The 23,484-nt window shown below is 48.9% G+C and overlaps 1 protein-coding gene across 6 annotated transcripts in view; it reads right to left on the bottom strand.

Moving 5' to 3' along the window:
- EVL (Enah/Vasp-like) overlaps positions 1-23,484 on the bottom strand; it is a 140,805-nt gene that overhangs the window by 79,013 nt on the left and 38,308 nt on the right. The window contains exon 1 of one of the 6 annotated variants that reach the window (XM_059183100.1): positions 8,205-8,355. The exons of the other annotated variants lie outside the window; for them this stretch is intronic. The gene's annotated coding sequence lies outside the window, so the exon portion shown is untranslated. Of the gene's footprint in view, positions 1-8,204; positions 8,356-23,484 lie in introns of those variants that run through there. 6 annotated transcript variants of the gene reach the window in all.

Here is a 23,484-nt window from a genome sequence, read left to right as displayed (position 1 = left end):
CAGAGGAACATAATAATGAGCAACCATTTTTCATCAAATTACTGGGGTTTTTGTTTCTCAGAACTTTTTGTTGTAACGTAGGCAAACGGTCCACATGTTTAGTTTCAGACATAGGTCATTTGTATGACTCTAACACCTGTACAGATCTGCGGAATCCCTGGCACGGGAGACTGCCTCCATCCCTCCCCAAACTCCCTCCAGCTGTCCTGGGGTGGCACCCCAACCCTCACCCCCTCCACGTATTCCTGGCAGCCACTGATGCGTCCTCCAGAGCAGTCCCTTCCTTCTGGAGAGTGCCACACTCCTGGAAGCTACGGCATGTAACCATTTTTATGACAGCTTCCTTCACTCAGCATTAACGCCTCTGAGACTTATCTGAGTTGCTGTGTTTATTCAATGATTTAATTTAGTCTTGTTTTGTTTTTGCCAGCTAGTATTCTGTTGTATGGCTTATCACAAATTGTTTCTCCATTAAGTTCATGAACGTCTGAGTTGGTCTTGGCCATTATAAACAGAGCTGCTATCAACAGCCATGCACACACGTACAGGTTTTTATTGAATATAAGTATTCACTTCCATAGGGCAAACATAGAGGACTAAGATTGCAGGGTTAAGTGGTGAATTTTATAAGAAACAGTTGCACTGTTTTCCAGAATGGCTGTACCATTTCCTTCCTACCAGCTGCTGCTCTGCAACCCCATCAGCCTCTGGTGTCCTCAATATTTTATTTCAGCCATTCTAACACGGATGCAGAAAGCTCGTTGTGATTTTAATTTGCATTTCTCTAATGACAGCTGGTGCTGTGCATCTTTCCACGTGACTGTGCGCCATCTGTATACCCTCTTCAGTGACAGGTCTACCAAAGTCTTGCCCATTTTAAAACACAGGGCTGTTTTCTTACAGTTAAGTTCCAAGGGTTCTTTACAAATTCTGAAGACAAGGCCTGGTGATATGCAAATGTTTTCTCCAAATACATTTCTTGTCTTTTTATTCTCCTAACGTCATCTTTTACAGAGTGACAATTTTTTTTTTTTTTTTTTTTTTTTAAAGATTTTATTTATTTATTTGACAGAGAGAAATCACAAGTAGTCGGAGAGGCAGGCAGAGAGAGAGAGACGGAAGCAGGCTCCCTGCTGAGCAGAGAGCCCGATGCGGGACTCGATCCCAGGACCCTGAGATCATGACCTGAGCCGAAGGCAGCGGCTTAACCACTGAGCCACCCAGGCGCCCCAGAGTGACAATTTTTAATTTTAATTCAAGTCCAATTTGCCTTACTTCATCTTCTGTGGATGGTGCTTTTGCTCTTATGCATGTGGGCTGTTTGCCCAGCCCCGTGGTCACGAGGGCTGTTGCAGGTTTCTGTCCAGCAGTGCCATGGCTGGACATTCAGGGTTAGAATCCATTTCAAGGTAGCCTGGGTGCGACGAGGGAGGACTGGGCCTGGGTTCCTTTTTTTGGCGTATCAGTGTCTGATTGTCCCCACTCCCTCTGTTGACAAGACAGTATTTCTCCACTGAATGGCCTTTGCCAGCCATCAACTGACAACTGATTTCTGGACTTTTCCATCTAAGTGTCCAACATCTCCATAAGTCATCTTGAAAAATCCCCAGGCACGCTGGTCGGTACTGCACACACATCTCATGAGAACTAGACAACTAGTTCAACTAGACAGTGATGGGGTCCTTGACTCACCTATTTTGTGACGTAGGCTGTAGAGTATGTACGCCTTTCCGTGGGTTGGACTGCACATGGAATACTAAGATCAGTTATTGTTATCACAATGCGAGAGGTACTGGCAACCTGAAAACATTCTGGAAGGGGGACTGAGCCGATGAGGCCAACAGAGATCCTAACACGAGAGGACAGGCTGAGGAAAATGGGGCGTCTAGCCTGGAGAGATAAATCGAAAATAACAACACTTGTTCTGGGCCTCTGAAATGGAGCTCCCTGGAAAGAAAGGGTCCTTCTTTCATGTGACCCCCAGCAGATGATAGGGGCAGTGGCCACAAGCAGGCACTGTGCTAGGTACTGGGAGTCTTGGGATGGATAAGATACACTTTTTCTTACAGGAGGGGGGAGCCTCAGAGAAAACTACTTTTGTTTGACATAGGCCATCCAGCCAATTGTAGCAGACTGGACAAAATGACTTGCTTTGATTTTGATTTTGCATGATTGCCAAAGATGGCCTGTCAGCTCTATGTTCAACAAATGATTCGTTCTGTCTTTGGGTCTAATGGCCAAATGAAAGTCCTGAGGTCAGGTGACAGAAAGAAATCTGCCCCAAGGCTTCAAACAGTGCTTGCACAGCTGCATTTGCAAACCAAGCCTCCTGATGCTTAGATCAGGATTCTTGTTCACTATCTGTTAAAATTCTTAATCAGCACTGTGTCTGCTGAAAAGTAAACAACCCAATGCCTTCTTGCAAATCCTGTCTCTGGGCTTCCTCTGACCCTTTAGGTTTTCAGTCTTGCAGGCTCACTGTCTCAGAGGCCTTTAAAAGAGAAAAGGATCCCTCACTTTGAAATTTCAACCCTTGTTTTCAGTGACAAGATAAGAAAAAAAATGATATCAAATCAGACAGGTCTTTTCTGAAGATTTTATTTCTGCTCTGAGCTGCTTCTGGGTCACCTACTGCTCTAATTATGCTGGAAGTGAACCTGGCTTTCATGAGATTCGGATATGGCTGGAGGAAAAAGTTGTCAAAACTACTTAAGATCATCAGTGCTCACACTGGGCTCAGAGCATTCCAGGAATTCACCGATTCATTCCATAATTCATTCCACTGGTTAACCACAGACACACAGGGAGAGCAGACATCACTGACGGATTTAGTGGTACTAACATACCCAGGGCAAGACAGAGCAGGAAAACACTTTGGTTTAAGGCTAGTCTCTCCCCAAGCTCCTCACGTGAGCAGCAAGGAGCAGGAGAAAGGAAGGACTCGAGGCTCCCCGGGCCGCTTCTTCCCTTCTGAGCTGCGCTCCCTCCAAAGGGAAGTAGTGACTCCAGGGCTTCCCCGCGGACAGAGTTCTGGATAGATCAGTGGAGATGACGGACAGGCAGAGGGCCTTGCACACCGAGAAGCACTGCACCCAAGTGAGAGATTTATCCATTTAACAAACATGTGTTGGGCACCGATTAAAGGACACGCATGCTGCCGAACACCAAGGATATCCAGTTCCAGAAAACAGATCCCTGCTCTCGAGAAGACAATGCGATGTGGCAAGTTCGAAGGTGAGAAGAGCACAGGGTGGGAGACTGAGGCTAGGCCTCGCCGGTCTGGGCAGGAAGAGAAGGTGACTGTGAAGACCGAGTGTGGACAGAGAGGATTAAGGCAGGAGAGAGTGCACCAGGTTCCAGAAGGTATTTAATACTGGAATGGTCTGCAGAGTGGGCACTGATTTTATGACCATGACCCCTACTGCATCACAAAGCAGTGGCTTCAAGGAAGCTGTCTCACTATCCCACTATCCCACAACGCACAGCCCCTACAACAGAGTCACCCAACCCGGTGTCAACTGCGCTAGGCCGCGAAAGCCTGCTGTGAAGGAAACTGAGGCCCGCACGTGAGAAGCAATTAGTCCCAAAGGCTGCAGTGGGTTAACGACAGGGCTGAAACCCGCACGCAGGTCTCCCGTGGCCCAGCATCTCAGACAGGTCTCCCAGGTGACAGGGGCAGGGGTCTGCAGCTGGGCAGCACGGGAAAGGAGCACAGAGGACAACACGGCTGACTGACGGGACAAGAAAAAGTCACATCTCCATGCAGGAGCACCAGCACCAGACAGGGCTGCGAGCGAGGACGGCAGAGAGAAAGGGGGGACAGGAAGCAGCAGAGGAAGGAAGTGGGCAGCCGTCGGTCTATTTCTGCTCTCAGACAGAGCCCCCTCTCTCAGCTCTATAGCGATCTGCACTTGAAGAAGCTGGGTGCATCACAACCAGGGATGGGGCGAAGCAGAAATGAATATTCTCACTTCCTGGACCTGGAAGAGTGCAGGGCTTTACCCAAGGCCCCAGAGCTCTGAGGAGAGGGAGAAGTCCCTGGTGCATACCGCTGCAGGCGGCAGGTGCCTCGTGCCAGCGCTGCCCCAGACGCCTGCTCCTTGACTTGCCTGCGGTCCACGGGGGGCAGGACAAGTCTTGAAGGGACTTTGCCGTGAGCTCAAAGGAGAAACTAGGTACAGGAGGGCAGGCCCTCAGAAGCTGCGGAACCGACGTAGGAACAGAGAGGCCCTGCAGACTGGGCTCCACTCCCTGGGTCTCAGGACCAGGGATCTAATGGCAGGAGAGTCCCTGGCTAGTCTGGGCATGCCCGCCCATCCCGACAGAGCCAGAAGACCGCCTTCAGGAGCACTGCCCGCTCTGAATGGAGTCCATTCTATTTTAAAATTTTCTTGTCCTGAAGCCAATGACACTACTTTCAAGTATGGCCAACAAAAACCATTACTAGGAGGGCAGCTGGGATAGCGTAGTTCCTTAGTCTGGGCTGAAAGGAAATAAAATCACTTTGTTAATGAATTATTTTTCAAGAAACCGAAATCCTTAAAAAATCTTTGTCCAAAGTTTCCAGACTGCTGTTTCAAGCAGTTGCACAGATACCTAATTTAATTCCCTCTCATGCTGACATTTCTGTTACAAATGGTACACCAACGTGTGGCCAGTGGTGGTGGTGGCCCGCAGGCCTCCAGATGCCTGCGGCAGGGTGCTACACAGACTACACCTGCTCTGGGGCCTCTGGCAGCCCGGTCACCTTTCAGGGCCTTGCTCCCCTCCTCTGCCACATGAGGGACTGGGTGCGTGGGCCATCGGGGCACACCTGGTGTGGACGCCCCAGAACTATTCTAAGCCTCGACTGGTCTCAGTCTCAGTGTCTTCCCTGCTACTCTACTAATGAAGATTACATACAACAAGGAATGGGAAAGGTTCTTGAAAAGTAGACCACCTCACTGGCAAGAGAAGCGTGTTCGGGAGATGGGACGCTGAGAACTCTGCTTTATTAATCATAGTAACGGGGTCTGTACCAACGCCAGCGGACTCCCGCAGGGCCCTGGGCGCCGGTCCGTCACTTAGGAAGCACACTCATGGGTGTGTCCAGAAGGGTCCTACACGGACGGCACCGTGAGTACTGAGTGGGACTGTCCCCATCTGCAGGAGATACACTGTTCCGCCACAAAGCCAAAATTGTCCCTGTGGCCTCATTCTCACTTACAAGCTACCGGGGTCTTCTTAAAGAGGGGGAATTACGTTCCCTATGACCCTAGGTGTGCGTCCTTTGGGCAACGGCCACCATCTGGCACTCCTTTCCTAGCCTGCGGTACTCTCTCCCATCAGCTTCCGGTGGATTCCACTTCCAGCTCATCAGCCTCGATCTAGCTAACAACAGAGTTCAGGATTTAAAAATTCAGCAACAACAACAACAACAAAATCCCATTATCCAGGCCAGAATCTATGAACCGACGTATCTGTCGTTGACACATGCCACTAAAATCTTTCCTATTAACAAGAGGCACCCAGGTTTGCTGGCGTCTGCACACTGGGTGTCCACACACACAACACTCCAGCGGAAACTTCTCGAAGTCATTGGTCACAGAGTCATCTATTAGACAGTGACTCAATGCAACTTCTCCCTTTGCCAGAGCCTCACGGAGTTCATAAACTGTCACTCATCACGAAACATTTCAGCTGTTACTATTAACACCCCGCCTCTACTTTCACCCAATCTCCGTCTTTATAACACTAAGTTTGCCGACAGGAAATGTGCCCATGATCAAGGTTCTGCCCAAACTGCTTCAGAAGAGACACCGCTGGGAGCCCCGCAAGGGGCCTACACAGGGGCAGACACCCCTGCCACGTCCATCGGTGTCTGTCACCGTGGTTCTGTCCTCTGGGAAGCCTGTGTGGCGGCCCACGGCCAGCGCCTCTGCAGGGCACGGCTGGAGCTGGGGGAGTGCAGCGGGCTGAGGGGCTGGGCGAGCTGGCGCGGGGCCCGTGCTGGCTCCTCTCTGCAGCCCCAGCCCGAGTGTGCTCAACCCACATTTATTTTCCCGAGATTCTGGTCAAAGCCGTCTGGACACTTTTCATGTGGGATCCGGGAGCAAGGGGCTGTTGTTCTGTGTGTTTGTGAACGTGTTTAAGCAAAATCTCTCTTTTTATTTTTTTTTAAATTTGACAGAGAGAGATCACAAGTAGGCAGAGAGGCAGGCAGAGAGAGAGAGAGGAGGAAGCAGGCTCCCCGCTGAGCAGAGTGGGGCTGAGCCCGATGTGGGGCTCAATCCCAGAACCCTGGGATCATGACCTGAGCTGAAGGGAGAGGCTTTAACTCACTGAGCCACCCAGGCGCCCCACAAAATCTCTATGTTTAAGAAATGTTACATGTTGTAAAAATTTAAAAAACCTAAAAAGAGAATAAAACATCTGCCTCCGATCCCAGCTCCCTCAGCTGGAGGCAGCCAGAGGCACACGCTGAGAGATACTGTGGGTTCAGTTCCAGCCCACCGCGATCGAGTGACTACTGCAACGCCGCGATGCCCACACAGATTCCGTTTACACTCTCCTGTAGGCCGGGAAGTGTCCAGCCGCACTGTGTCAAGAACAATGTACATACCTTAATTAAAAATACTTTATTGCTAAAAAATGCTAACCATCATTTGCGTTTGCAGCGAGTTATAATCACTGATCTCAGATCACCATAACAAATGTAATAATGAAAAAGTTTGAAATATTGTGAGAATTACCAAAACGTGAAGCTCTTGAAAAACGGCACCAGGAGACAGCAGGATTGCCACGAACATCCAATTTGGAAAAACAACCTGTGGTATCAGGGAACTGCAGTAAGACGAGAGGCGCCTGTGCTGGGTACGAGTACTGGGCACTCCTTTCATGCACATTCTTTCCCAAGTGCCCTGTGCACCCTCAAGCATGTGTGCGTCCTGCTCCACACCTGCAGTGCATACATGGCCTGCTAAATATCTACAACTCCAACGCACAGCTCCCATTTGTGGCTTGTGCTGTCTTCGCTGGACAGCACTGGTCTATGTTCTCCAGCAATGAGTATCTAATTTCCACCTTATGAAATGTTCTATTTTCTGCAAATTAAAAGCAAAGCTTTCAGATGGAATTTTCTAAGTCGGCATTATAACTGGCACATGAAAAACTAGTTCACCAAAAATGCCAGGGAAAATACACTAAGTCAGATGCATTTATTTACAGGGTCAAAGTTCAGGGTGAAATCTGTTTGGCAATATTCAATTGAAATTGGAAATGTCACATCCAGGACATACCACTAATAAAATTTTTTTAAAAAAAGATTTTATTTATTTGACAGAGATAGAGAGAGAGAGATATGACAAGTAGGCAGAGAGTCAGGCAGAGAGAGAGAGAGGAGGAAGCAGGCTCCCCGCAGAGCAGAGAGCCTGATGCGGGGCTCAATCCCAGGACCCTGGGATCATGACCTGAGCCGAAAGCAGAGGCTTAGCCCACTGAGCCACCCAGGTGCCCCTATAACCTCTTTTTAAAGACGTTTACTGAGCTCCTTCTGTGTGCTGGGCCCTTCAATTTGTCATCATGATGTCCACTAAACATGAGGACCGAGGCTCAGAGAGCAGCTACAGCCCACTCTGAGCCTCCCTGAACCCGGGTCTGCGTACCACAGCACGCTCTGCCTCATTGCTCCCTTGGCTGACATTCTGCATTTTTTATGTTTGCATCACACTTTGCAGTCTACAAAGTACTTTCAGATGTATTACATCATTCAATTATCCAAACTGCTGTTCTGTGCAGTAGACGAGGTTATCCGTCACCATATTCAAAGGAGGACATTACAAGCCTGGGGGAAGAGCTTGCCCTACAGCTCACAGCTAAGTAGAGCATCATCTTACACCAGGAGTTCCGGAAAGAAGTTCAGTATCTTTTCAAAAGTTTCCTCTCTGCTCTACCAACCGTAACTTTCTCCTTTTAATTAATACTGATTGCTTTCCTGGTCTCAGAGTTCAGTGGAACAATGGAAGGAGGGCCTTCACTGTCAGTAATAATCATGTTCATGTTCAAAGACAGTGCAACAGTTTCTAAACACATATTACTGTTTATTATACATTCTTCTACTATTACTGCAGCAATAGCACCGCGACCTTACAGCGTGCTCTCGTATCTATCATTATTATACACATTATTTGGTTTGCTGTGGAACCTGCGTGCGGTATCATACCAACCTGGAAGAGGAAGAAACTGAGGCACAGAACGACTTGCGGATCCAACAAACGAGGAAGACGGGCAGTAAAGGTCACAAACGGCGAAGCGGAGAAGCGCCGAAGAGAGACCTTTCCTCTTGGTCCCTAAGTGCTAGGGAAGGTGTCTGGCCAGCCCCACTTGGGTGCAGACTGGGGAACTGTAAAAGCCAAAGGACAGGAAGATCCATAAAAAGGCTTAATTTCTTGGGAATGAGCTGTGTTCACTGTGTGGGAGTCAGGTTGTGTTTTACCGTTTGGTTCTGTTTGTCCAGGTGAGCTTTCTGAAGAGCTGTGAGCAGCCACCCTCTGCCCTCTCTGTGCCCGAGCGCCGCAAGTCAAAACGAGTGGAAAACAGAACTAGAAGGAATGAGAATCCAAGAGGAACAGGTGTAGCCCGAGTGCAGCCCAAAGCGGGAGGCCGGTCTAGCCAGAGGGAGAGTACGCGGGCGGAGGAGGAACGGCCGGGTGTGTCACCATCAAGGAGGAAGGAGGAGCTCAGAAGAGGAACAAGTACAATAATTTCAGAGTGCTCAAAACCAAGCAGGACAGAGAAAGCAGAGAAACAAATGGAGATTGTGGGAGTCTGCAGAGGGGAGCAAAGTGCCTGCGTCGCGCCCACTCTGTGTGGAGGCATCAGGCAAGCGCGCTCAGGGGCCAGAGACCATCAAGGCCAAGCGCGAGGCGGCGGGGTCGGCCGCACCCCCAGACGCACAGCGAGAAAGAAGAGATGGGCTAAGACGCCAGCTGATTCCCGGCAAGGAAACCACTGGCCACCCCTGTGTGGGGGATGGGCCTCACCATGGCTGTTTCTCTGGAACTTTCTCGCATGGATTTCCCGGACACTTCCGCTGCTCTTCTTCTATCTGTGCTGCACACCCACGTTACTCATTTTATCTCAAGTTCCACCTTATGAAGCCTAACAAGATTGTTGCAATCCGAAAATGACTGAACTTCATCTTAACCAATGGTGGGAAAGCCAGAAAACCTGAAATTATGGGGTAGGCGAGGACCCCTGTTTAAACAGCGTTTATCATCTGTGGGTTCTCCGAAAAGCCCGACTCTTCTTCACCATCTGTTTTTCCTGCACATCTCATAGCTCAGTCGGTGTCCTGGTTAATGATTATTTCCTTCTCTAAACTGTTATGTGAGGGGACAGTCCTTGCTGTATTTGACATAACCCAAGGGAAGTCGTGAAAGTATCAAGAAACTGAAACTTGCTACCGAATTTCTAATCCTTGTGGGTAAACACAGCCATATTCTTTCATGACAGCATCTCTCTCTCTCTCTCTCTCTCACACACACACACACACACACACACACACACACACTGAAATCCTAGGGCACACAGGGTCTGAAGTTGTGCCTGAGACCAGCCCAGACAGCTTCCCACCCCGGCTGGGGCCTCTGCCAAGTCCTTAAGGATCTCAGTGGAGGTTCTAGTATTATTCTGTTTGAGCTCTTTATTTTGAGCTGTTATTAATTTTTCAATTAATAGAACTTATTAAAAAGAAAAAATGTTTAAAGGGGCAGGTGAAACGCAAATGTGTCACAGCCCTGGTGGTCATGACCAAGTGGGCATTAAAGGGGTGGTGGTACTGGCCTACCATGCCCGTTGGCCTCAGTCCCTCACCGCCTCGCCCCTGCTCTTTGATATGGCAGGTCAGGGCGTTCATCCGTCTGCAGCCCAGCAGAGCTGGGAATGTCAGCCCAGAGAACAGCAGGATTAAGATCAGTTAGTCTGAAACCTGCTGTATTAGCTTTGCCCATGCTTAGCAATTCTTTCCACCGGCCACAACTTTTTTAAATTTCTGGTTTCTTCTCCTAATTCTACAGGGCATGCTCAGTATGGTGCTTTATTAAACGTACGGAGCTGGTCGCCAGTGCCTCTGGCTCCCTCAGCAGGTGCCCAGGATCCAGCCCTCAGCTCTCCATCCACAGGCATCCTATCCAGGGCTGATTTCTGCACAGCCTTCCCTGGTCCATACTTTCCCCGTGTTATGGGGCCAGGGAAGAAAGGCAACAGCATAGGAATTAGTAGATGTGAGTTCTAGTCCTGGCTCTGCTACTAACTTCCCTGGTGACCATGACCAAGTTTTGACCCTTTCTAGGTTTGTTCTCATCTGTAAAAGGGAGGTCATCTCCAACTAGCTGAGTATGGTGTCACTTAGTATATTGTAAATGAGCTCTGGGCACTTCATGGCTGAGTCAACAGAAGCTATCCCAGCTGCATCCTCAGGTCTAGCTCTGAATGGATAAAAGAAGATAACTATGTATTGCCTGGACACAGAGGGCACTTAGTGTCACCTCTCTTTCCCACTGGAAATGCCTCACGGGACCCTGAAAAGTGCGCTTCAGGAAAGTGAGAAGCAGACACTGCGTCTAAACAAGCTCTGAGCCAGAGCTTACCCAAGCGGCTCTGCTGGCTCTCAACCTGCCCTTCCTTCCTCAAAGCGCTCCCCTGCAGGCCTTCATGAGCTGTCCCTCAGATGTGGTCCTGAGTACCCTGAACAGCCTTTCTTCCTTCTAATGGTACCTTTCTTTCTTCTAATGGTCTTACTCAACTCAGGCTGCCATAACAGAACACCAGACTGGGGGGCTTAAGCCCCCCAGAAATGTACTTTCTCGCAGGTCTAGAGGCTAGAAGCCCAAGATCAAGGTGCCAGCAGGGCTGGTTTCCCCTAAGGCCTCTCTCCTTGGCTTGCAGATGCCACTTCACCCTGTGTCCTCTCACACCTTCTTCTCTGTGTGCAAGCACTCCTGGCATCTCTTCTTGTAAGGACACCAATCCTACTGGATCAGGGTCCCACCCTCATGACCTCATTTAACCTTAATCACCTTCTTGATTAACCTACTTATCTGATTAATTAAGCTTCATTACCTACTTATCTCCAAATATGGTCACACTAGGGGGTTAGGAGCTTCGACCTATGAATTTGGGGAGGACTCAATTCAGTCCAAAACAGGGTCCCAGACCACAGACCTCAGTTAAACATCCAGATGGATACAAAACTGTAAATATGGTCTGGCAATTCTGAAGATGGAAGGGATGGTCACCTCCCTGAAGAGAAAAGTGATAGAATTTTCATCTGCTCTTCATTTATCTTGCATAGTCCTGTATATATATATATTTTAAAGGTTTTATTTATTTATTTGACAGACAGAGATCACAAGTAGACAGAGAGGCAGGCAGAGAGAGAGAAGAGGAAGAAGCAGACTCCCTGTGGAGCAGAGAGCCCGATGCGGGGCTGGATCCCAGGACCCTGGGAATATGACCTGAGCCGAAGGCAGAGGCTTTAACCCATGGAGCCACCCAGGCACCCCCAGTCCTGTATATACTTTGGGATTCTCTAGGTTCTGACAGATACTAATGGGGAAAAATGGAATTTCTTTTTAGCGGGAAAAAAATAAATAAAGGCTCTGGACTAAGTCTGGCTTCAGCAGAGCCAAGAGCCTGAAGTACACGGTCAATGACGCCATGAGAAATCCATGTCTTTGGCCATCACTGACCTCTGCCTCCCTCTCTGTCAGCTTCATTCTCACTCTTCCTCAAAAGCTGGTGGCCAGGGACTTAAAATCCCTTGGTCCCAATAGCTCTTGATCCCAGAAAAACAAAACAAAACACAGGAAACACCACATTTCCTAACAGTCCTAGCCCAAGTACCATTGAGGACTCTTGGAGAACAGACCTGCCCCCCAAATCTCCATGGCCAGGAGGCTCGGGCCCAGGGGTGTGCCACACCGAAGCAGGGGTGAGGGGCTAGGACCGTGCACACCACACAGCCGCTCAGACTGCTGGGGGTGGAACGCTGGGCTCCTCCACCCTACCCTCCTCTCCAAACAGGCTGCTGCCACACGGTCTCTCTGTAGGCGGAAGAGCCGTGGTGGTCTAAGGAAGGATCTGCTCGCTGCTCACTTCTGTTTAATTTCTAGATCTTTGCGCACCATCTCACCTATCAAGAAACTCCTCCCTGTCTCTTTTGGCCAGGGCTAAGAAACAAATGACCAATCTGAACCAGGTAAAGAGTGCCCTCACCTCTTTCTCCATCAGAAGGAACTGCACTGGCATGCAAACTTGCTGCAAGTTTCTCTTCCCGACAGTCTTTGAAAAGAGGAAACATCAAGAGTAATTACATCAAGAGTGTGACACATTAGAAATTCCTTTAAAAAACACACACGCAGATGGGCACATCTGAGGAAATGAGCAGTGTTAAAAAAAAAAAAACCCAACAACAACAAAACCAACACATGCATGCTGTTGAATGAAATTTACCATTTTGGAACTGTCCAAAAAATTTCTTGCTGCCAGGGACATGTCAGAAAAATACAAAATAAACTGCCTTAGCAGTCCAACTTGGGGTACAACAAAGTGAATGAGAGCAACGTGGTTCCTGATTTTCCAACTGCATGATTTCATTAAACTCCAAAAACATAGAAACCAGCAAAAACACAATTTAGAAGGAAAGTTCAAGGAACAAAACGTCATTTTTTTCAAAGTATCATTTTTTAAGAAGATTCACTGTATGTCAATTAGATCCTGATAAAACTGAAAGAAAAAAAAATCAGTTGTAACACACCAGTTATAGAACCCAGAGACAAAGAAGGCAAAATCCACTCACTCATCCAACAACTGTTAACTGTCCTTCAAACAGCTGGGAGAGGCCGTGCTAAGGTACCAGGACAGAAATGAACTGGTAAATAACAATTAAAAACAACTTAAAAAAATTTTTAAAAAAAGATTTTTATTTATTTATTTGACAGACAGAGATCACAAGTAGGCAGAGAGGCAGGCAGAGAGAGAGAGAGGAGGAAGCAGGGCTCCCTGCTGAGCAGAGAGCCTGACTTAGGACTCAATCCCAAGACCCTAAGATCTTGACCTGAGCTAAAGGCAGAAGCTTAACTCACTGAGCCACCCAGGCGCCCTAAAAACAACAACTTTTGAGTTTCGTTGTTTACAAAGCATTTCTGCATCTAAAATCCCAATTATCGGGGTGCCTGGGTGGCTCAGTGGGTTAAAGCCCCTGCCTTCGGCTCAGGTCATGATCCTGGGGTCCTGGGATTGAGCCCTGCATTAGGCTCTCTGCTCAGCGGGGAGCCTGCTTCCTCCTCCCTCTCTGCCTGCCTCTCTGCCTACCTGTGATCTCTCTGTGTCAAATAAATAAATAAATTCTTTAAAAAAAAAAAAAAACCCAATTTTCCTCACAATGATCCCATTTTTACAGGAAGGGCAAGAGAGACCCCCAAAGAAAAAAATGAATAGCCAATAAGAGCAGGACCCTGGATTCATGCAGTATGAGACTTCTTTTAACTTCTTTCACTTAACAGATTTTGCCCTGAACCGTGCCTCCCATTTCTAATTTCCAGGCTCTGAATCTCCCTCTGTTGCAGCACGATTTTCCAGAGTGTCAACTAAAAACCAAGTGTTAGGCAATAAAAGTTCCTTCATTACACGTATGTGGGAAAGCCAGGGGCAAAAGTCCCATCCCATGGGACTTCCCAGAGCCTTTGTGTTACTGTGTGCTGGGCTCTTCCAGGGGGGCTGGTACACAGTTCTTCTCAAACAACTGACCACGGAACTCCTGTCCCATGTGAAGCCTCTGTATGACTAGGATGGCAGTCAAAAGCACAGGTCCCAGAGACCGATGAGCTTGGGTTCAGACACCAGCTCCGTGTGAGGCTGCTTCTGTGATTCAGCTGGCGTGTGCCTCCGTTTCTGTTATCTGTGAAACAGCAGCTCTGTCCCAGGATCCTTATGAGGACAGTGGTACATGTGTTTATGCATAGGAAGTGCCGAGCAGGTTGCGGTGCTCATAGTTAAGGCTCAATAATGGCGCTGTTTCATTTCCTCCGTGAAACAGTATATAAGACAAACATCGCTAGAGAACCTAACCGATTCTCCTTGTTTTACGAAATCAGGGTGGAGGCAGCCACGAAATGACAAAGCGAGCACTGGCTCTTTAGCTTGAAGATTCGGATCCGATTTCCAGCTTTGCCAGCTAAACACAAGTCTGACACTGGGAAAGCACCCTAGCCTCTCGGAATCTACTGGGGTGCCTCCGAGGGGAGGCGGTAATGGTAACCCCCAGCCCGAAGGCCTGCTGGGAAAACGGGGGGCGGCAACAGAAGGGCCTGCAATACACGCATGGGATCTCGTGTGTACGGGAGTCAGGAGGGGTCAGAAATATTTCATTCAAATACGTGAGGGCATTTTAAGCCTCACATGCATTTTTATTAGCTCATACACTTTTGTAAATCCCGACAGTTTTGGAAATCTACCACCTAGCACTTTCAGGCCTTCCTGCCGATCTACTGCCTAGACCAATTCTGTTCCTTCGAAAGCAGGTCCCACTCACTGGACTCAGTAGCTCTTTCCGAATCCGAATCAGGCCTCCATGCTGCCAAGTGAACAGACACAAGGAAGGCAGGAATTTTTTTTTTTTTAAGATTTTATTTATTTATTTGACAGAGAGAGAAGGAAGTAGGCTCCCTGCCAAGCAGAGAGCATGATGTAGGGCTCGATCCCAGGACCCCAAGACCATGACCTAAGCAAAAGGCAGAGGCCCAAACCACTGAGCCACCCAGGCGCCCCCGGAATGGTCCTCTTTACTGCATGTCCCCCTCCAGGGCCTTTAACAACGACTGGCAGACGGCAGGAGGTTAAAGAGAAAGGTAATAAAAGGTGCGGAGAAGGCAAGATGCACCCAGACTCCCTAAAGTGTGACAGATGGGAGGCAGCTGGAGCAAGCATTCTTTCTCCCTTCAAGTAACCCTCACTCTAGTCAAGCAAATAAGTAAGACTGAGAAAGATTAAATACCGGATTATGAGCGATGGACCTCAAGTGTTATACAGGAGTTTAGGAAGAACAGAGAAATTCGTGTGGATAAAGTGGTCAGGAAAGGGAGTGTGCACAGGGCTAGGTTTCAAAGGACTTCACGGGCAGACAACAAAGGCTGTGGATGGGGAAGCAAGGTGGTGCAGGGCTATATCCAAGCCAGGTTTGCTGGAGCAGCAGGAAGGTTCCTGGGAGCTGAGCTTTAGGAGAGCCTGCAGCAGGCCGTGGAGGGCTCCACGTGCAGGAGATGAGAGAAGCCGGACTGGCAGTGGACAGAGTGATAGCACAACCTGGTCCCCAGAGTAGTGGACACTTTCCCCTCCGTCCGCGGCCTTCTTGAAGCCGGTAGAACCAAAGTCTTCGGTCAGGGCAGGGAGGAGCTGGTTCCCACTTGGTTCACGGCAGGATCTGATGATCATGAATGTTCCAACCAACAGCGGGAAAAGAGGCTATTGTCTACAGCAAAATGCGTCTACTTTCCTCTACCTTGGGCATCTCTACCTTCCTGACTTCAGTAAGGAAGGCGAATAATAAAGCTCCAGGTCTTTGCTCCACTGGGGCTTTGGAAGGGCTCCAGGTTTCTGACTATAGAAGCATCCTCTCTCCGGGAAAAGGAATTTCATCACCGAGTACAAAGATTTCTCTAAATCAGAGTCTGCTGGGTGTTCTGGTCATCATAAAGTCCCCTCACCACACAGTTTTACTCCGCTCCCATCTCCCTCAAGAAGGCTCTATCTCGACTTAATACACAGCTTCTGAACTACTGCATCCAGGGAAAGACGGACACCAGGCCACAACTTGCGAACACTCACGAGGGCGCCCCAGAGGGCCCATCTTCCCACTACTGGTCCCTTCCTGGCACCCCCGGCATGCAGCCTGCATACCAGTGGCCAACAGGGGCCAGGACCTTCGAAGATGGAGGAGCTCCCGGGTTTCTTGTTTTCTCCGGGGCTCCCCAAGGAAACGCAGGTCGCCTTCCCTTCCAGCGCTTGTGCCGACGAAGATGGAGGGACGAGATGATGAAGAATGCACAGCTGGATCAATGGTGGCATTCCGCAGTCTCTGAACCCGCTGACGGAGTGAAAACATTCCTTTCGCTTGTAAAAAAGCACAAGATGAACTCCTCACAGCCAAACGACGAGTCGTGCAGTTACCGAACCCAAGAGAGACCACGAACCAGCGGCAGTTCAGTGCGGACCAGATGCTGTAGTCTGTACCGGCCACACACACCGGCCACACCTGGGTTCCTGAGTTTTAACTCAGTGCACACCTGGGTTCTGAGTTCGTACGTCTCCGGGTCCGGGGCTCTCAACTTTCCAAAGCTCCCATATGGCCATCGTCCTATTCCCTCTGAACCCCATCTCTGTAAACGAAATATGATTTCTCTTTCCTGAGGGAACAAACTAAATCCCAGGCAAGACAAGTGACTTACCCAGTATAACACAGTATCCCTAGAGCTGAGGGTTTCCAGACTCCGGAGCTCAATTCCTCCTGCAAACTCTAGCTGGGAGTGAGGGTGCCTCAGAATTACGGGCAGAGCTGACACAAGGCATGTGTCTCGGTTCTACGTCTGGAAATCTGGACTCAGTAGGGCTGAGGTGCAGCCTGGACCCCTGTGTTTAGACCTTGATGGGCCCTCTCAGTCGAGAACCAGCACACAAAATCCTCGACGTGAGGATCTTCGGTAGTTTCTCCTGACGCCCAACAGAACAGAAGCCCCTTTCCAACGTGTCCTGTCAGGTGGGCAACAACTCCTTCTTGTTGGAAAGGTGCTCGCCACTCTGTTGTCTGTAATTCACTCTGCTCCCCGCCCCCATGGAAGAGACCTCACACGTCGCACCTGTCCAAAGCAGCCCACGTTCCCTCAACAGCATTTATTTCTGACGGCAGGCTCCGGAAATAAAGAGATACAACCCCGAGGGGTACAAAACAATGAGTTCTCAGCTATGGCCGGAGCATGTGGGCACTGAAGGAATGTCCACACTCGGGGTGGGCTCTAGCTCTGCTAGCCTAATTAGACAGAAAGCACCAGACTCTCAGTCTGTCAACTGCAAGGAATTTAATGAATCTCTCAGACCAATGACCCTGTGAGCGGACCAAGCCTGGGTCCAGGCATGCAGCCGATCAGTCACATCATGGTTGGTTCGCTGTGGCATAAACATTTCAACCAACAGGGTTATCTTCCAAGGCCTGATTTCTGACACTATGAGTCTGCCCTCTCTGGGAGGTGCTCCATTCATGGTGTGGTAGTCCTCTCTCCTGGCTCCTGTACAATTTCTAGCCCAGGATGAGGGTCTAACTAAATGCTCTGTAACTTAAGGGAGATTAAAGGAATTAATTTACTGAGTATCTGCTAAGGCACCTTGCTAGAGGCTGCATGTAAGTAATGTCCTTTAATCAACAGCATAGCTCTGGTAGGTAGGCAATACCCCCATTTTACAGACAGGCAAACCAGAGCACAAAGGGTCTGAGTAACTTGCTCATGGTAGTTAAGACTAGTGGAAAAGCCAAAGGGCCAGCTCAGCTTCTCTGAATGTCACACACACCCTGAGGGTGAAAAGGGTTTACCTCCACAAAGTAGTGAACTTCAGGGCAGAAAGTCACCAATCGTGAAGAAAAGACAAAACAGACCTTGGTTACTCTGAGAAGGAGAAAAATCTCTGCTTTTCAGTCCAAGTGTGGCTGGGAGCATACACTGTAGCCCGCTCCCCATTCTGATTTTCATCCACCCACACCCCATACTTCTCCAGGACACACTTAAGACATGGTCCTCCTAAAAGTCCCCCTTAGGTCCATACAGCAAAACCATACCCTCCTCTTCCTCATGTGCCTCATCAGTGTCCCTAAGAAATTCACCTTACTTTTCCAAGTGCATTTGTCTTTGGCTACCCCACTCTGTACTGCTGGTGTTGGTTCAGCACCTTTTCAGGACAGTAAATGTCTGCACATTTGCAGTTTCTACTACAGCTTCTATTTAGTAAACGCTGAGGAAGTGCTTTCTCAGTGAATGGTCATCCCCCTTCCTTCCCAAAGACATGTACGAAGTGTTCAGAACCTACACAGCTGGGAGATGATTTTGCAAGTGCCCTACACAGCCAGCAAGAAGCCCAAGGATCCAGGCTGGCATCCTCTTCTGGGACACATTTCTCTGGGTAATGAGTCCAGTTTAAGTCTATCCTCCAAGTGTTGTTCCGTTGTGTTTAACATAAGAGATTATGACAATGCTAAGCAACAAAAAATGGGTATCGGAAATCAGGACTGTTTTAAAAAGTAACCTCTGGGCCAGTCATATATTAACTGATCAAGCGTCCACTAATTACAAAATAGAAAATACAAACATTATAGCAAAATTTTGTCATTTACATACTTCTTTCCTATATATTATCCTCAAAATAGCCCTTTTCCTATAAATGAAGTAACTAAGGCCTAGAGAAATAAAGTGACTTGCCCAAGATCACAGCTTTTAAGTTTATGTTATATAAACTGAACCCAAGCCTTTGGACTCCAGACCATGATATTGCCTCTCTCTGAGGAAACTCAACACTAATTTTAATACTTACTTAATAAGGGAGGATAGACTGATATTTTTAAATATGTCTGCTTTGCCATTCAACAGCTAAAGTGTTTCCCAAAATAACGTTTTGCTGTGGCTAGTCCAGCACTAGGCAAAACTGTCAAGTCAATGCAATCTGTCCGTCCTTCCGCTCTCCTGTCCTACTTCTCTCTCCCTAAACTCTCCCTCCTCTACTACTTCCTCCAACCAGGTGCTCCTGCTCTTGCCTGTTAGAGACCCACACAGCTGTGCTTTCTAATAGACCCTGGGGGACCACAGACAGTGTGATCACAAGCTCCTCTCAGGGAATGTGACGTACATAATTCGAATTATCTTAATACCTGCAAATGTCAATCTTACGGACAGTGTTCCCACTCACTCCTAAGTCGGTAGTGATAAAAGAGGATGGAGCTCTGCTCCCTGACTGCCAAGAGCTCAGACCACAGGAGGGCAGAACGGTGTGAAAGAAACACTGCTGTACAATCAACCTCTAGGAAGTACTGCAGAGAGACGGGATGGAGGGTCGGAGGAGGCAGGACAAGGGGCGGTCTACTCCACCCTAGCTGGAGGGGTCCTCTCCTCCTGTTCTCTACTCTCCACAGACATGGAGGGGTGCCAAGAGCCAGGCGACAACCGGCTCCGGGCCCACTGGAGAGACTCAGGAAGGTGTGCTAGCTGGAAGACAGAAGGTCAGTTCATGCGATGGCATTGCAGGCTCAGAGTGTCTGGGAAGATGAACTGGAATGAAACTGACTAGACCTTGCTGGGTGACTTCACACAAATTACCCAACCTGTCTGAGTGTCTGTCTTCATTTCTTTCATTCATTTAGTAAGTATTTACTAGATACCTGCCATGAGCAACGCACTAGGGATATAGCACTGAACAGAAATAGATTTTCATTTTTATTAAAGATTTTATTTATTTAAGAGAGGGGGAGGGAGAGGGAGAAAGAGACAGAGAGGGCACAGAGGCAGAGGGAGAAGCAGGGTCCTGCCGAGCAGGGAGCCCGATGCCGGACTTGATCCCAGGACCCCGGGATCATGACCTGAGCCGAAGGCAGACGCTTAATGGGCTGAGCCTCCCTGGCGCCCCTCAGAAATAGATTTTTTAAAACCCTACCTGTGGCACTTACATTCTGCTAAAGAGAGACAAACAATAAAAAAAAAACACAAAATTAAAATCCACAGCACATTGACGGTGGTATGTGGTCTGGTGAAAAGAAAAAGCTGAGTAAGGGGGCAGGGAGTGCCTGCTGGGGGGGCACCTTAAAAAGAGAAGTCGCAGCCATAACCGAGCAGAGACTCCAGGAGATAAGGAAGAACACCGCTGGAGCATCTAGAGCAGAGGCCGGGGGAGGGGACGCCTGGTGTGCTCAAGAACAGGCTGGCGCGACAGAGGGTGTGAAGGACACATGGCGCTGTCAGAGACGGAATATGGTGCCGACGGGGCCAGGGTAAGCAGGCCTGCAAGTTACCCTGAGAGCTGGGGCATGTGCAGGCAGGCAGGTAGCCACTGGAAGGTTCTGAGCGCAAGACTGACACTTGATTTGACATTTTATAAAGAAAAACAAGTGAAGAACCGGGAGCAGGAGGACAAGGCAGACGGGAAGCTGGGAGGTTGGTTCCAAGGCCATGGCGGGGAGTTGGGTGTGAGATGGTGGCAGCGTGGACCAGGTTGGTGGCACTGGAGACACTGAGAAGTGGTGGGACACAGGGCATACTCTGAGGTGGAAGAACTCCCTGTGATGGCTCAGACACGGAGAAAAATGGAGTCAGGGATGACTGAGCAGTCAGAAGGAAGGCTGGGCTGTGGACAACTAAGGAAGGGATGGCTTAGGAAAAGCCATGAGAACAGTGTTAGCGGTGTTAAGTTAGAGATGCCCCAGAGACTCCCAGACAGCAACACCGACCAAGCAGGGAAGACGGGACGAGCGCGGGGAAATGTCGGGGCGGGAGGTATATGTTTGGGTTGTCCGTCTCCCTGAGCTTCTGCTTTCATTGATGTTATGTGGCTCAGAGTCACCATGGGCGAAGAAACCAGCGCTGTGTGGGGCAGAGAGGCACGCACCGATCCAGCCCTACGCCTTCCCCATCCCTGGCCAGCCCAGTCCCCATCTCCCGTTGATGAGGCTTAATTGTTCGCCGCAGTGCTGACAGTCACTGAACTGAAACACAGGTCTCTTTGGTGGACTGCAGGGCCCAGGAAATGAGAGGGGTGAAGGCCGGCTTGGGCTCCACATTGGGTGGGCTATCCTGGCTCGAACTTCAGGTCTTCCCTGATACCACTCATTTTTTTTTTTTAATTTTAATTAATTATTTATTTATTTGACAGACAGAGATCACAAGCAGGCAGGGAGGCAGGCAGAGAGAGAGAGAGGAGGAAGCAGGCTCTCTGCTGAGCAGAGAGCCTGATGTGGGGCTCGATCCCAGGACCCTGAGATCATGACCTGAGCCAAAGGCAGAGGCTTAACCCACTGAGCCACCCAGGTGCCCCTACTACTCATTTTGACTCATTTCCATAATGCAGTGAAAGAGCAAGAAAAGTTAAAACACTTCCCAAGATTAGATATGAATCTGAATAAAGAAAGAGCGTGGCTTGGGGCGCCTGGGTGGCTCAGTGGGTTAAGCCGCTGCCTTCGGCTCAGGTCATGATCTCAGGGTCCTGGGATCGAGTCCCGCATCGGGCTCTCTGCTCAGCAGGGAGCCTGCTTCCTTCTCTCTCTCTCTGCCTGCCTCTCAGTGTACTTGTAATTTCTCTCTGTCAAATAAATAAATAAAAAATCTTTAAAAAAAAAAAAAAAAAAAAAAAAAAAAAAAAAAAAAAAAAAAAAAAAGAAAGAGCGTGGCTGGAGTTTGCTTCCATGAAGCAGACAGACTCGCAGTAGTGACTTTCTGTTTTCAGGTGACTGACACATTCCAACTGTGGATTTTAGATCTTGGAGCTGGAATACCACATTCCTTCTAGAAATAAATCAGAACAAGTATCAGGAATTCTGAGAAACAGTGGTTTCTGATTTGGGTTCCATTATCCCTTGGGAGATTACGGAGCCAAAAATCACATTTAAAACTGTTTATTCTGGGGATGGCAAGTCATGTAGTCTCCATTCTGGGTCTAGAAGGGAAAGAAAACTACAAAGTGTTCCACAAAGCTGTCTCTAGGGGTGCTCAGAAGGCGGTCTCTGCCGTCTGTTGGAACTGGTAAATGTGTACTAAACTATGAATCCAGTGAGCTTCTCATGTAGCAAGTTTTTCTTAAAAAGGTAAAAACACAGGTGAAGTGTGTCTACCACAAAAGCCAGCTAGAACAGCTTGCCTAGTGTTGGAACAATACAGTCTTGAAGTCAATGGCAGGCAAAAAAAAAAAAAAAAAAGGCTCTAACCATCTGGAAAACACTGGCCCAACCACTCACGCTCTCAGGATTCTGCAATTGGTTTGGGCCCGGCAAATCATGACAATCATCTGCACGTTCTAGAGTGAGATCATCCGCAGAGATTCCTTAGGAAATGTGACCGAGTTCTCTGGCACTCCAGCAGCCAGGGTGCGCTGAGGACACTTCCCAGTTTTCTCAGGAGGTCAGCTGTCAGGTTTTCGACATGCTCTTCCGAACTAGCGCACTTGCTGGGCAGCCGGCACCAACATCAGGCTGCCCTTGAGCTAGCCGGGTCACTTGCTTGTTTCTCCTTCCTTATGAAAACGACCTGTGTCAACTGCTTACTTAGTAAGGCCTTACTGTGCATCAAGCAGTTTTAGGCACAAAGGAGACAAAGTTAAAAACACAGGAGACTCGAAAGCTCTCAAGGAACTCATAGTCTACAGAATACAGAATAGAATACAGAACAACGGTGTGTCCATGTGTCCATCAAAGTGAACGTAGCCCGTGTGCTGTCAGGGTTGGGGTGAGTGCATGGAGGAGTATGTGCATCCCTGAGGCCCGGAGAGACATGTGTGCGAAAGCTGACAGAGCTGCCCCAGGTCCTCTCCACCACTGTACTCACAGAGAAAGAACAACATAATGTATAAAGTAAGTTCATGCCATCTCGTTTAATTCTAACAGCATTATAGACTTTCTTAAAAAATGATAAAGAAACTTGACAAGTCCACACAGGCCGTGCATGGCAGAAGCTAGGTTATAAACCAATTCCACAACTCTCAGACCTACCCAAGAGGAGGGGGCTGTTGGGAATATCAACTCCCACCAGCATGCCTGCTTCTGGTCCATCTGCCTGAACTTGATCTGCGGCTTCTGGCTCTGGATTTCTTTCCTCCCTGTACCTCCCTGCCTTTGCTTCAGACATCCCATCTTAGTAATGACAGTCTGCTCTCCCCAAGGCGATGGTTCTGAAAGTCTGGTCACCAGACCTACGGCGTCAGAATTACCTGGGAACTTGCTAGAAATGCAGATCCTCAAGCCCACTCCAGACCTATTGCTGAATCTGAGCCTCTCTGGGAGGGGGGCCCAGCAATGCCGGTTTTCACGGGCTCTGCAGGTGATTCTGCTGAAGGCTAGACCTTGAGCGTCACCCTGACCTAAGCTAAAAAGCTAGTAAGTTCCTCGATAGAGCTTGTGTCACCCCACCACGACCACTCGGCCTGTGACTAAAGAAGAAAACCGTTTGTCTGGTCCGTGCAGCAGTCACAGAATACAATCAGACCCGGCAAAGTTCTTCAGGGCCAGCTGAGGTAAAGCTGGAAGCACAGGTAACAGACCTCCCCCCTTCTGGTCTACTTTCTACAGATGGCCCCCCACTTTCTCAGTTCAGCAGTACAGCAGCCTTCAACCTCACCCCCTTCCAACTCATCAGACCCAGCTTTGGGCTAGGAGCTCAGCAAAGTGGGACAGGCTTGTGGATACACAAGCCTCTTCCCTAACCAGGCAAG

The sequence above is a fragment of the Mustela lutreola genome, chromosome 7 (assembly GCF_030435805.1).
Source record: "Mustela lutreola isolate mMusLut2 chromosome 7, mMusLut2.pri, whole genome shotgun sequence".
Classification (NCBI taxonomy): Eukaryota; Metazoa; Chordata; class Mammalia; order Carnivora; family Mustelidae; genus Mustela; species Mustela lutreola.
This window is presented reverse-complemented; position numbering and strand designations above follow the sequence as displayed.